Below are 14,665 nucleotides of genomic sequence, written 5' to 3' on the forward strand. Positions count from 1 at the left end.
CGCACACGGCTCAGCGCCGCGCGTGTCCCTCTGGCCTTACTTCATGGGGCGCGCTTATCGCGGCGGCGGCCTTCTCGCCTTCCTCCGCCAGGTAGCGACACAGGTCCCGCGCACGTCTTTGTTCCCTCCTCACCTATCTCTCCCCTGCCGCCTATCCCTCCCCGCCATCAGCCGCTGCTCCGTGCCGGGCGCTTGCGGAAGGGGGCTTGGTTTGACCTCTAGCTCTCAAGGTCAAAACTGATAACAGCGCAAAGGCTGCTCGAGGTAGCGTAGTGTAGCTTTCCCTACAAAAAGTGCTCGCCCTCAATTCTGGAGCTCGTGGATCGAACGCCAATCATGACCTCCGCGATCAGCTGCCAAAATACTTACAAAAGGTTCTAAAGATGGCGCGCCAGCAGTGCAACGCGGGAAAGTTGAATTGGATGCACAGACCTGTATTGCGTTTATCATAGGTGGACCGATACAGGAGAGGAACAGCGTGAAAGGTGGGCGGGGGGGGGGGGAGGAGAGGCAGTTACGTGGCAGTAGCTGCAGAAGACTATAGTCTTTCAACGAAATCTGCAGAGATGCGAGTAGATACGCGGCCAGTTACTTAGTTATTTCAGTTCTTTGCTCGGCGGACGCGTATGCAGAGGGATACCCAGGGACAAGTACGAGAGGATAGAAGAACGGCGATGGACGCAAGGACGCCTTGTAGACTAGAAACTTTGCAGAATGAGTTCACATGAACAGCTGCGCATCTTTATGGGGTTCTAACTGTGAGCTGCAGAGTATTCACGGCATAGAGAAAACTACGGACCCAGTGGTACAGACGAGTTCACGAGGTAAGGTTGCGCAGCACACTTTCCGCATTTATATTCAAATGGCTCAGGGACAAGCTTCTGAGCTTTCGTGGTAGGAGTACTCCCATCGTGAATGATTTACTGCAGATGGTAGAGGGTGGTGAAAAGATAATCTGGCCCCGCGCTGATAAGTTTATGTCGATTACAGGCAGATCTCAGCTATCGTATTCCATAACGGTTAATTTGTGGTGTGAAGCTATAGATTTCAACGGCCTTGAAATTTTGTTTAGACTGTACTAGAGCGCTGCACTTCATCGCTTGAATTTTTACACTAGTGGATAGTTTTAGGTCGTTCCTTGAGGTGGCATAATAGATTCACAGCTATACACGTTGCAGCCGCAATGAGGTTCAAAAAAAAAAAACATCTAAATTTCGAAGCAGCAAAGGCCGCAATCATCTAACACTTACACGGTCTTCCTACCAAGTCTATCCGAATTTTGTGGGAGGGTGTTATTTCTATTTCCACCGTAATTTTCTATCTCATTGTTGGGTTTATTACGGCGAATGCGTATATATCTTATCCTTCGAGTTCTTAAGAAAAGCCGGTCTTCACCATGCATTGCGTGAAAACTTTATCACATTCTAGACGCCTCTGGAGGCAGGTAGAGAGGACCAAAGGATGATTGGACACGAGTGGATGACAAAAAGAATTGAGAAATATGATAAAGTCGATCAAGAGTAATCAAAGTGAATTACCAGGAATCAACGCGAATAACGATGCAACAACTTAAATTGGAAGAAAAACAAAACTGTTGAAGATGAATGAATGTAAACTAACAGGAAATAAAGGGAAATAAAGTGGATTAATAAGCTAGTTAACGAAAATAAAGTGAACGAGATTTGAGATATATAGCGAAGAGATTAAAGTGGATGACTCTGAGAATTAAGATGGATGACAGCGTGATCAAAGTGGATGCCTGTCATTTAGGGCGATGACTAAGCGAATTATCTTATCTATCTTATCTATATCTTATCTTATCTTATCTTATCTCTCAGTGATAAGATAGAAAAAATACAGAACAGGGCGGCAAGGTTCGTCCTGGGACGGTATCAATGGCGGGAAAGCTGTACCGCTATGAAACAAGAATTGAATCGGGAGCTGCTTTCATCACGTAGAAGAAAATTGCGATTAAAACGTTGATATTTAATATTTAATAATAAAACCGGAATCAACAAGGACATGCATTTACAGACGCCATATTATTTGTCAAATCGAATTGATCATTCCTTTAAACTGAGGGAACACCGTCCCAGGACTGCAATTTTTGCAAATTCATTTTTTGTCAAAACGATACACGAGTGGGATGGGCTCTCAAATGTACAAGTGTCTGCAGTGAATGAAAACTTGTTTTTTTCGAACCTGTAACCCCCCTGCTATAACGCCTTCGGGCGCTGCAGGTATATGTGGAATAAAGAATAAAGAAGTCTTCGGAATTAGAGCGTACACACCTCGCTTGTAAGGCGAATGTGAGTGGTAGTGTTCGATCGGAGGCATCGCCACTTGGTTATGCACACTAGCAGTCGAAGTGTTTCGAGGTCTCCCGCCTGCAGCGCCACACGCGGACTATCCTCGGTGTTGCCTACCAATGCGTTTTCTTGCTCGCGCGGTATTCTTTCGTTCTGCAACCTTGACTCAGAGGCTTCGCAGTCCGACGGATCGACATTGCCAGTAAACGCTCTTCTTTAAAATAATCGCCAAATTTTATGCATCCGCGTCGGTTATTTTTGAGATGAGGGCATATCAGCTTACGCGTAGGAAAAAATTGGTCGCGTGTTCCTTGCTCCGCTGCAAATTACGTGGAAAGGCGATAGCGTTTTGCTATCGATAGGATCGCACGCTATTGCATAGCATTGCATACTAAGGGTAGTGGGCTGCTACAAGCTGGTTAATTACACAGCGTTCTTTAGAACATTTTAAAAATTAGATGTCCAAAGGCATGCTTTTGTAATATGAAGTCAGGAGCAGCCCTTGTTTAAAGGAGCCACGAAGAGAAAATACAACTTCGTTTAATTTGAAAGAACTAGGATTCAGTATCTCACTCAGCTCCATTACAGCCACAAAAGATGTTTTTTAACGAAAAAAAGCTAGAAGTATTTAAAAAATTTGAAATTTTGCGCCACAGTGACGTGTTATGAGCAAGAATAACGTCATACGGGCCAACAATAAAATATAATTTTCAGTGCGTTAACTGCACGTTGGCATTCAAGTGATGCGGTCGAATGGAACTAGAGGCCCCATTACAGACGTCCAGTCATGTGCCATCGCGACAGGACAGTTGGGCGGCCGCCAATCGCACAAACAAGGTTCCGTGACGTCATGGAAAAGTTGCGGGAAATTGGCTAGGTGGTCGCGACTGCTTCACACGTTTTCTTTAATATCTCCGTTATTTGTTCGAAGATTGCGATGATATTGGTATCATTGTTATCGGGACTAAGCAGTCTTTCTAATAAACCCAACTTGTATTTTGTCTTCATGGCTCCTTTAAGGAAAGCTGAATTTCGAGCATGCTAGCTTGAAGGACAATCTCAAAAGGAGTGCGACGCGCTCTAGCAAAATTTTCGTCATGATTTCAACCAATGCGATGAAAGATGTAAATGGTGTAGGTGCTCTTCGGCTGACTAGATAAATCGATTGGCTGCATTAGTCAGCCCTTATCGAGAGTCGCTCGACATCGAGGGCGTATTAAAATACGGAAATGTATTTTAACCAGGCAGCCAGCGAACTTTATATGGCTCGAAATCATGAACGCTGCTGGATCACATGCTCTTGTTGGTCGAGTGTTTCATTGGTCATGCATCGGTGACCGCGCCGTCTTATAAGGGACCTGCGAACAACATGCCGTCTCTGCGTCTCAAGCCCTGGTTGTAGCATAGCTGCTTTATTCTCTAGAAACAAGGTCGGGAAAAATAATGAAGTGTTTCTTGAGGATATTTTGTTAGCTTATCTGGTCAAAGGCAACTGTTCACACGCAGCTTACCAATATACTCAAAGCTGTGCTATAGTAAACACTACTTTAAATTAAGCAGTGTTAGTTTTTATTTGCCTTAGCCGCACCCTACATCATGAGCTTTGTAATCAAGGTAGAGTCTGCGGGGAAGACGACGCACACGACAAGACATTCAGTACAATGGCCCAAACCAAATTTGATACAATAACAATGCGAACGTATTGGAGCAAGGACCACAACACACAACTTCCGAATCGCGATGCTAGCTTTTTGTGTAGATCTACTTACAACGCCTTTTCTCAAACCGCTCATTGCATGAACAGGAACTCGGGTCTGGAAAGGCAAGAAGCAAGAGCGATACTCAAGTCACCTATAAACCTATTTACAACACGCTTTCTGGACTGGCCTTCCGTCGGACGTTGCAGCCATCACGTGTCCATCAACCTTTCCAGAGAATATCACAGCGAGGTTGTTCATTGAAGACCTGCGCTTTGTACCTTTCACCTGTCAGCCCACCCCTTATTTAATAGCCCCTAAAGAGAGGTATTTAACGTAATAAAGTGAGGTGAGGTGAAGAAAAAGCGCGGACTGGAGGCATCGAGCTTAGCCTGCAAGTGCAATAGGCAGAGCGCGTGCAGAGACGCACCTCGTGTTGTCGGTGAGGGCCACCACCGAGCGGCCACCGCGGGAACCTTCTCCACGCGTGGTCGTCGGTCACCGGTGGCGGCGGCGGCGGAGTCCTAGGCGAGGGTCAGCAGCGGGGCCGCGTGTGCGGCGCCCTGGCAGTCGTCGGCTGGCACGGAGGAGGAGGGGCGGAGGAGCCGGTGCTATGAGCAGAGTCTGTGCCGGCCGCGGGTCCGGCCCGCCGCCCACCACACTGTCACCACCACCACCACGGTCACCACGGGGCCGCCGCCACCGAACCACGGCGTCCGCGCACTGCCCCCACTGGCCGCCACACCACTGCCCCCACCATCCCCCCCGGGCGACGGAGGCGGCGGCGGCACGGAGGGCGTCGCCGCCGCGCCCGCCAGGGAGGCCGTGGTGGCCGCGACGGAAGAGTCCAAGGCTGTGACGAGATGCTCGTCGTCGTCCTCCTGCCGGCCGACCGGAACGCACGGCCGGCTGTCCGGGTACGAGGCGTTCACGTGGCACGGCTCGTAGCAGTCCCCCGGCGGGCCGTACGACGAGTTGCTGATTGACGGTAGGTCCGGGATGTTGGGGTCTGCACGGCACGAAACACAACCACCACTGTCAAGGGCAGGCCCGAAGCCAGGCTGGTTTCTGCGGCGCCGCCCAACGGCAGAGCTATACCCTCAGAGCTACAGACACCGGCATTGTTTACGAGGAAACGAGAAGGGAGTTTCAGACAGACGCCTTCAAAAAAATCGCGGGGCCATCTCCACCGACGTGAAACCTGGGGATGAGCGGAGCATGCAGTGTATAGGTGCATTTTTGGCGCCTTGGCGTTTTTTCCAACGGAGATGAAACCGTTCGGGGGTAGAGGTATACATACAGCTTTTCTGTAAGAGTATCTTGTCTTTGAAGCACGGGGCTCTCTAGCGCGAGGCGTAAACGAGTGTCCCGGTGTTTTTTTTTTTTTAGTACGCGTTATGAAGCGCTCTAGCGCGAGGCGTAAGCGAGTTCTCCGGTATTGTAGTACCGTGACTACATGAGACGGCGATTACGACGATTACAGGGGACGCCCATAGCCAAAGCCCTTAAGGGGCCTCGCCCCTAAAAGCAGAGACCCTGCGTGAATCCCTCACCCGCATCCGCTAGAGCAGTCAGGACTCCTACTGGCTATTCCACGTGCGTCATATTCCTAGCAACTACAGGTCAACTAGGCCCTCTTTGTGCCGCCAACGCGGTGTACAATGGCAAAGCACCAGTACACTGACTACGCCGTCCCACGCCTGTAGAAAGGACGGAGCCACTAAGTGCCGGAGTGTACAGAACGCGCTTCAGTTGGGAAGTCAGCTGAGGAGGAGATTACGTTTTATTGCTGGCGTGCACCTCCTGCTTCCCTACATCCTGTTTGAGTCGACTCTGGTGAGCGTAGACTCGGCGCTCAGGCTTGAACAGCGCACAACGCGACTCGCCGTCGGACGTTCCCACGCAGGCTCAGTGATCTGCGGCGAAGCCCCCATACCGATAGCACACAGCAGATCCGTACATGCTCCGCCGCGCAGGCGAGTTAGAGGTCCGGGCGCGGCCCAAGAACCTTCTCGCGCACGCGCGTTTCTGACTCTTCGCTTCTCTGACTCACTGAGGATGATTTTGCTAGTGTGCGTGTTTGACTCTCCTCTTCGTGTTGAAAGTTGTCGAGGCCGTTGGAGGGAGAATATAAAACACTTGTTGCCCTTAGCGAGCCTAGCCAGTTTGGGGCAGAGCTCGAGGTCGCTACCATGCCCGTTTGAGTTTTCGTGTTTTTGACACGCCAGTGTGCTACTGTACTATCTTCTTATCAACTCCCCGTGTATGAAACAGCTAAGTTTCGTCTTTGGATTTTCATCGTCGGAACGGAGGCGACTGTTCTGCAAGCCCCGCACGCTATCTCGACATTACGGGGCTGTGCTCGAACGACTTCGTCCTGTAATCCTTTAGTCGGAAAACAGGCGTTCAAAAGGTCGCAGCTTAAAGACAGCGTACTGCAACACGTCGCGAAAGCACCAGTTAGAAATGAGACTGAATTGAGGGTGGTAAATAGTATATTTGGACAAATGCGGCATCCGACATCGGTTAAAATATTACCCGAGTTATGCAAAAACTCTGAGCTTAGGAAGGTCCATTCAAGGAACGTTCCTGTCAGTGCAGTATGTTATGTCATCCCTCCCCCCATCTTTGAAGTGCGTTGAAAGAATACTACATACCAGCTCACACACGTTCTTCGCATATGCTTACAGACGATTCAAATTGCAGTAAGTAGTTATAATAAAGAAAATCGGCATTTCAATAAATATTAGTGGCAAAAAAAGCCACTAAATTTCTCAGTTTCCGTGTCTCATTCGTTAAGATGGTCAGGATGCCAACTTTTCGCACCTTTCTTTTTGAACCGCGACTGTGCTAGCAACTTGTTTACTGTGGCCAGCGCAAGATTTTGAATTCGGTACGTTCATAGAACTAAATTTTATAATTTAAGAAGCGGCTCTTATCAACTCTAAATACGTACATGTAGTAGTTGTAGTAGCAAGTGCACGCGATTTCCCAAAATGGCTCTGCCTAAGCGACGCCGCACCTATCAAACACATGCAAAGTCACCACGCTGAGCTGACCTCAAAAAGTGTAACAGGGGCGGTATTATCGTAACGGTCCCTTTTGAAAACGTCCCTTTTGCGCCCCTTCCTCGTGACGTACTTCCGGTTAAGCAATAAGCGTTGGCAGTAGGTTTGCCGCGCTTGCGTTACGTCACTTCCGGTTGTTTGCTTTTAGCCAATCAAGGCTTGCCAAAAGGGACACTTTTGAAAGGGACGCAAAAGGGACAAAGCTCGAGAATACCGGGCCCAGGAGCAACACGCGTCTCTCCGCACAATCCAGTTACCCTTAGCAAAAATGATGCCCTCTGTATCACCATTCGGCACTCCTAGTTCCCGGATATCACGAAACATTACGGGCCATTCCACTCTGTGAGGGCGAATGACCAGCGAAGCTGTGAAAAATACAGATCGCACAAGTAGGCGAGAGAACGCAGACGTACTTATATTTTTTTCATCATTTGGCAATGGTAGTTGCTACGGCTTTGCGATTACTTAATGAAAGGTTGAAGGGCCAGAGTTTTACCTCAGCGGACAAGCGTGGAGCTGTCCCCTTTCCTACTGGAGAAACCAATGTATTGACAGCACAAGATAAATATGTAACATTCACTTCACTGTGAATTAATTATGACAAGCAAGTGAACCGACGGTGTGGTGCACTGTAAAATGGTTTAAACCCTGCAGGGGAACTTTCAATGTCTACGACACCCTTACACCCTTGAAGCACACGAAAAAAACTGCTTCAAAGGGTGTTAAGTATAACTACACCCTTACATCGTAGCAAAAACAAAACAAAACACTCTTGTACAGGGTGTTTGTGTCACTGATAACACCATTTAGGAGGGTGTTTTCTTGTGTTCGTGTTGTGGCGCAAATGTTTTAGTGATACACAGATAGAGAGGAAAAATACTTCTAAGGGTGTAGATCATATTACAGTGTAGAGTCCTTGTCTCAGCAGCGGTCAATTGGCTAGAGTTAATTCTGGGAAAGTTTCGATAGCAGTTTCGAAGAGTTACAACCGTTCTGTGCTGAGTATTCGCGATGAAGTCGGCTTTGCCGCGAGGCGCTTTCGCGCACGCACAGGAAAATACACGAAGCCCCGCTTATAAAACTCCGTCCACCCGGTTACAGTTGGAGCGGTTTATATAATGACGTGATCGATGCCACCAGGCACACTGCGCGAGGGGCAGGAACGGGATGAGGCAAAGCAGGCCTCTAAAACCAGGCCTGTGTGCGCCTTCAGTGGCTCGATTGTGGCGCATTTACCCTGCTTCTTGCTTCCGCGTCGCCACACGCAACAGGAAGTTTAGAAGTCCGCCTAAAAAGCGTGAATTTAGAGCCAACAATAAGTTCAATTCGCGGCTGGGGAAGCGCAGGATACAAACTTGGGCTAGTATTGTACATCACGACGATTAAAAACTTCGCGAAAGACGACGGCAAAAGAAGGTGAGTGTGTCCGCTCACCTTTTGTTCCCGTCTTCCGCGCAGTTTTTGAATGTTGGGGAAAAAACATTCCGGCAGCTGCCTTTGCGTCGCAAATGTGAAGAGAAGGCACCTTCTATCTGTACTTCGAGGTACAGGAACAGAAATAGTGATTGGAATAGTACTAGTAATATCATAACGAACGATTGAAGGTTGATTGATTGAATGAATGAATGAATGAATGAATGAATGAATGAATGAATGAATGAATGAATGAATGAATGAATGAATTTATTCTACCGAAAATTGAAAGGAAAGTGCACCAGTGGGCGTAATTTGTCACACGTAGGGGTGGACGAACGCCTGCTAGATAGCGGGGAGAGACAAATGATAGAGAGGGTATTAAAAAAAGAAAAATTAGTCTTTGAAGACTCATCGCTTGTTCTCGCAGTATAGCTTGGTCGTCAGCAGACTTTGGTTCGGTCTCTTCCTAAGCCCGTTCGACATGACGTGAATGTTGTCAGAGAATTCGCGGCGCGGCTCGTGCGGCAAAACGATCTATTTTTCCTATTTTCACTGCTGCGACAAATTGCCAAATGTCAAACGGAATTCACAGGAGACGTTAGACTGTTACAAACACTTGGAAATTTGCCATAGCAACGAGACTATATCGTTTTACCGCACGAGCGGCGCCGCAGCTGCGAATTCGCAGGCGAAATTCGCGCCATGTTGAGTTGGCTTTACACTTATCAGCAGAGCTGTTGTTGTTCTCGCAGTGTAGCCTGGTCGTCAGAAGAATCTGGTTCGGACCGCTCCTTACGCTTATTAGCAGAGTTGCTGTAGGTCGAGCTTGGTTACCCGTCTGCTGAAGGTCGTGCGTCACGCTAGGGTAAGAGCAGATTCCCACATTCGCCGGTGGCCTCGCAGAAACAGGTTCCGCGACCCACCGATAGAGGGCTCAGTGGTGTCACAGGTAGTGTATTCCTCTCCCTCTCGCTGGGAGAGGGAAAGCGGAGGGAGGAACCCGCCGCTGACCATTGGCTGCCGATTCCGTAACGCGAACCGTAGGAATTGCGCGGCAACGGTGGTTCCGTTATCGGGCGAGCGCCCGTGGACGTTGGAGCCGGCACAAAAGAACCACAGCTACACCGTCTCAGCAGATTTCGCTCTGGGTGGAACTGAGTTTAATTTATGTTTCGAGCACACTTTTGCCAACACAAATCTATCGCACTTCCTCGACCAGCACAACCAAACGCTTTTCGAGCAAGAGATCACTGACTTCGCTGCTCCCTCTTTCCCACGAGTCGTCTTCGTACCACTCACGCTCGAAAACTGCTGGCTCGCCTCAGCAATGTTCTCAAAGACCATCTTTAGTTTAACCTGGTTAAAAATTATGTCGCTTTCCCCCAACGAACCTCAGACATGGCCGATCTAAAATACTCGTGAAAGCTACAAAAAAGTGTCATTTCAATTTCTCCTGCACAAAAGTGGTAGCTTAAATATTGCTGCAGTTTAAGGTCGCCGCAGCTGGTTTAATGGCGGACGTACCTTATATTTAGTAATAGAGTTCGTGCAAAATACAGAGCCTGGGAACTTCGCTTGCCCCATTTCAAGGCTCTTAAGATAAGCTCTAAACTTCAGCTCACTTATACTGCTATGATGAGAGTAGTCGCTGTGAATAAACGTATCGGCGCGATTCTGTACAAATTTTATCCTTAGAAAGGCTAGATTAATGACTGTCTGACACGGCGCATGCGCATTCACGTTTGAGCGTGACAAGGATTTGGTAGGTGTAGTTTCACTGGAAGGGTGGAAAAGCTTGGCTTCCGACGCAAAAATCTCGGCCACGGTTAGTTTCTTTACCGATAAAGATGTCCCGGCCAACAAAAACGTTAGTCGCCACCCCGCCATGCGAAAGTGGATGTCCAGAAAAGCTGCCGTAAACCACTAGAAATGGTGATGAAGGAGGGTATGAAATGTTTCTCGTCATCTCGGCGGGCTTGTTGCTTGCGCTCGGATAGTCTCCCTCGATGAGAATACAGAGTATCGGCACTATTTTCACCCATTGTTCCGTGCCGCCGCCATGATCATTGGCCAGTTCGCATTACGCGACATTTTTTTACACTGCGACGATGGTTCATGGGCGCCGCCATTTTGTTTTTATGCGTTTTGGTAGGTCAACTCTGGTAGGCTTAACTTGACCTCCCTGTTCTGCAGCTGCGCGCGGCTGACGTCGTTCTGAATGCGATTCAAAGATAAAGCGTGTAACAGTATTTCAGCAGCAGAGGTGTGTCCAAAGATGCGGCAAATGCTGGGTCCTGCCTAGCCGACACATGCGCTCGGCGTCTTGGGCAAGAACTGCTCTATTTAGTGACACTAGTCCTGCCTGGCCTTTAAAGATAATCTGCAAGCTGATCTTTTTACTAGCAACACGCTGGGGGGGGGGGGGGGTTCATTGTTCACAGGCGCCTTATCATCCATAATGCGCTTTCAATGCTTGTTTTGTGGTTTCCTTAGTTAAACGAATTGTGAGCCCTATGCTGTATGCCTGATTAGCCTGCTGCGCTCGGCGTCTTAGGCCTTGGCACCTTGGCCGTTTGCCCACGGAGATCATTTTTCCGCTGGGGGAGGGTAGAGGTATACAGCTTTGGTGTAAAATGCCTGAAATATGAATATAGATGATAGAATGTGACCAAGCTGCTTTGGAAATTGTTGGTGTAACGTGTGCCCAGTACGACTGTCGATGATGATAATAAATTACTGTAGCTTTGTTGCCTTTAATCTCAGCAGTTATGCTCGCATCTGATATTGGGTCTGGGCAAACTACGAGTGCGACGGATTTTTTGCGCACCAATCCACAACTTTTGGTTTCTCTTTTGTCATTCTTTCTTTCTTTTTGATCTGGCATAGGAAACCGAGCGCAACGGCATGGCTTCCACCAATTAACTTGTTCTCTCTTTCTCTACTCGCAACAGGAGGAGGCTTGTGTACGTATGACAAAGATGCGGAAACAACCGAACACATCAACATTGAATGCAAAAGTATCCATCCCTCTAGGCTGAAATAGAGGGAACTTTCCTGAAGCATTAGATTTTAGAATTAACTGAGATGTTAAAGGGACACTGAAGTGATATGTAAACATTGCGGGATTACTAGCGCAAATTGTAGTCCGGAGTCCCCAGGCCATGTTTCGACTACTCTAGACGCGTTTACGCGATTTTATTTAGTAGAAAAACTAATTCGAAAATGCTGTCCTCCTCTCTTTACGCTCGCCCATTTTCTGTGGCGTTTTCGTGTGACGTCAGGAGGGGATGAGCTGGCAATTGGCTGCGGCGCTACTGCACGGCTCCCCGGCCAACAGAGTCAGTCGGCCCAGCGTTTCGTCCGCCGGCCGCCCGCGGGTCGTCGCAGTCCAGGAGGTTAAAAAAAATTGCTTGGTCGCAATTCGTTCGCTTAGTTGAAACGAATCCAGGACACGTTTGTGAATGGAAGAATGTGCCTTTCTTTACTTGGTTTGTTTGTACACTGTATCTAGCTCCAAGTCAATCACACAAGCGCTGCACAAGCGCACATGCGACGCTTCGCTGACTGGTACGCCAGTAGGAAAACATAAGGCCTCTTGAAGGCGGGAGAAGAGTCAGCGAAGTCAATATAGGTACTAAGGAAATAAAATCAACTGATATTTTTACCGTACAGCGTAAAACTAGGGCGCGGGAAGCACTTTTTTGCGCTGGGCGAACAAGCACAGCGGTCAGCAGCACGACTACGCATCTGCGAACGCTTTTCCGTCTACGAAATGCAATTGCTAGACGTGAGCTACTGTGGAAACTCGGGCGACGCTTACTGCACGAGCGCAGTACAACAAATAGTCACCTAAGCTGCTTGACATGCCAAAACTAAATAAAAGTGTAAACTGGTTGTACAATATATACCCTATATTAGCGGAGCCATCGCATCCCGCTCCGTGGCTCAGTTGTCTGAGGTGCTAGGTATGTCACCGCAAGTGTTTTGCAAGTCACGAGTTCAAATCCCCGCGGGTACGTGCTTTTTTTTTTTGTAAGTTAACTTTTTTGTTTGCCGCCGATGTTTTCTATGTTGAGTTCACCTTTTTTTCGGCCGCAACGTTCATGGCTACACGAACTAGTTCACAAAACCCGCGCAGGCTGGCACTCCCGCGCTAGCGAGTTCTCGTTGGCGTGCTGTTGCCATAAGCACCGACTGCTTGCAGGCAATGGGCACATGCCAGAATGAACAAACCCTTGGCCTGGTGCGAACACACTTTTTACGATACAGGCATGAGGGAGGCAAGCTCCAAATATGGGGGAAAAGCGCACGACATTTGGGCGTCTGCGGGTACGCGGAGGGCGTTCATTCACTGCGTAGGTCTCGGCTAGTGAATGCTACGACTACAAGCCGTCCTGGGAGGCTTATCTTGTGCATTTTACAGCCGACAACATGGCAGAAGCGCGGTACGATGATTACTGAGATATTGAGAATGCCCATCCAACAACGCCATTGGTTATGTTTTACAGAACCGAAACCGAAACTTGTTTGATTGCTAACCTTGGGCATCGTCCAATCACGTCGCCCCTCCTCTCAACGTCACAGCCTTAGTTGGTGCGGCCGCCGCAAACCGCGCATGGTAGTTTTTCTTCTTTCGCGCTTTGTAAAATAATTACCGATTTGTCAACCGGATAAACGATGAAAAGTGTGCTAATTTGAGCCAGTCTACGCAGTGCAAGCAAAAACGGGAGCTTGACAAAAAACGGGAGCTTGACAAATTCACTTCAGTGTCCCTTTAAGTGGCTACAGGTGAGGTTAAACCGTGGAGATTAGGTTCTTGTCTGTGTCATCCGCTCAGGGGTGGTAGCCAGCGCTCCTCAATAACAACCTTGCGTGAACTGGACCTTATTTGTATCCCTCTATCCCTCGTCTTGTGTGTGTGTGTGTGCGTGTGTGTGTGTGTGTGTGTGTGTGTGTGTGTGTGTGTGTGTGTGTGTGTGTGTGTGTGTGTGTGTGTGTGTGTGTGTGTGTGTGTGTGTGTGTGTGTGTGTGTGTGTGCGTGTGTGTGTGCGTGTGTGCGTGCGTGTGCGCGTTAACTGCATTAATATCTTCGAACCCTAGATTTCTTCGAACATTTCCTCGAACCCTCGATGAATTTCTGCAATGTGGCGGCAATTTTCCAGCAGTCTAACTTAATTAATTTGGGACCTATCCTGCCCGCCATGTCCAGACGGAACACATGCGCGCTTCAGAAGAGCCGCTCACTGCTCCTGGACGCGGAGTGTTCCGGCAAGTACGGTCAGTGCGAATGTCGTAGCGTGTGACCCAGTGCGTGCGCTCACGGCCACAAAGGCACTGGTTACGTGGCGCTCCTCTCCGGCCACGAGCCGGGCCGCGTCTCTCCTGCGAGGGCTGATTGGCAGTGCTCCGGAAGGGGTCCCTTTCCGGTGACTCGGGGCCTGATCATAACCTGCCCCGCTCCCTCGCCCGAGGCGTCTTTACCTTTGGCCGACGTGTGAGTAATGGAGAGACACGATGGACCGGGAGGTGAGCACGGGAGGATGGAGAGGAGAAGGAGGAGGAGGACGCGGCGACGGCCTCTATCGTCTCACAGACGCGCAAGCGCTGCCCTACTATATCTACACGGTGTATTTATATCGCCGACGGGAGAAGAGCGATCTATACAGCCCCTACCCGGCGCCGCACACACGCACGCACTAGCAGGGAGGAAGGCAGAGGAAGAAAAAAAAAAAGAAAGAGTGAAACGAGAAACCGAGAAGAGGCCGAAGACGAATAACCGAGAGGGGGGGAAAGGAAAAGATGCGGAGGCAGACGATGGGATCGCTCGATAGTGGTGCCCCGCACGGATGATACGGGGAGGGGGGGAGCAGCAGAGGTCGTCGAAACAACCTAGCGGATCAAGGGGCCTCTAGCGCGCGAAAAAGGGCGCTGCGACGACCACACGCGGCTCGGAGAACGTGCGGCCGGAGGAGGGAGAGGGGGAGAGAGGGGGATCGCGCGTAGTGCTAGTACGACTGCTCCGGCTCGTCTGTGTGTGCTCTAGCGGGCTCCGCACACACACGCACACTGCCCCGATTCTTCCCGGCAATCTTCCCATCTCTGTTCTCTCCGGATTTCGTAACCCCCTCTGCCCCATTTTATCCCCTCTCGACACACACGTGGACCGTTAGCATAA

At 49.3% G+C, this 14,665-nt stretch overlaps 1 pseudogene across 1 annotated transcript in view; it reads right to left on the reverse strand.

The window, feature by feature from the left end:
• Nucleotides 1-4,480: 4,480 nt before the first annotated feature.
• LOC144169095 (uncharacterized) overlaps nucleotides 4,481-14,665 on the reverse strand; it is a 192,508-nt pseudogene continuing 182,323 nt past the window's right edge. The window contains exon 3 of the transcript XR_013322361.1: nucleotides 4,481-5,015. The product of XR_013322361.1 is annotated as an uncharacterized LOC144169095 (transcript). The remainder of the gene's footprint in view (nucleotides 5,016-14,665) is intronic.

This window comes from Haemaphysalis longicornis, unplaced genomic scaffold (assembly GCF_048455015.1).
Source record: "Haemaphysalis longicornis isolate Haplotype H1 unplaced genomic scaffold, Haemaphysalis longicornis Haplotype H1 scaffold_2, whole genome shotgun sequence".
Classification (NCBI taxonomy): Eukaryota; Metazoa; Arthropoda; class Arachnida; order Ixodida; family Ixodidae; genus Haemaphysalis; species Haemaphysalis longicornis.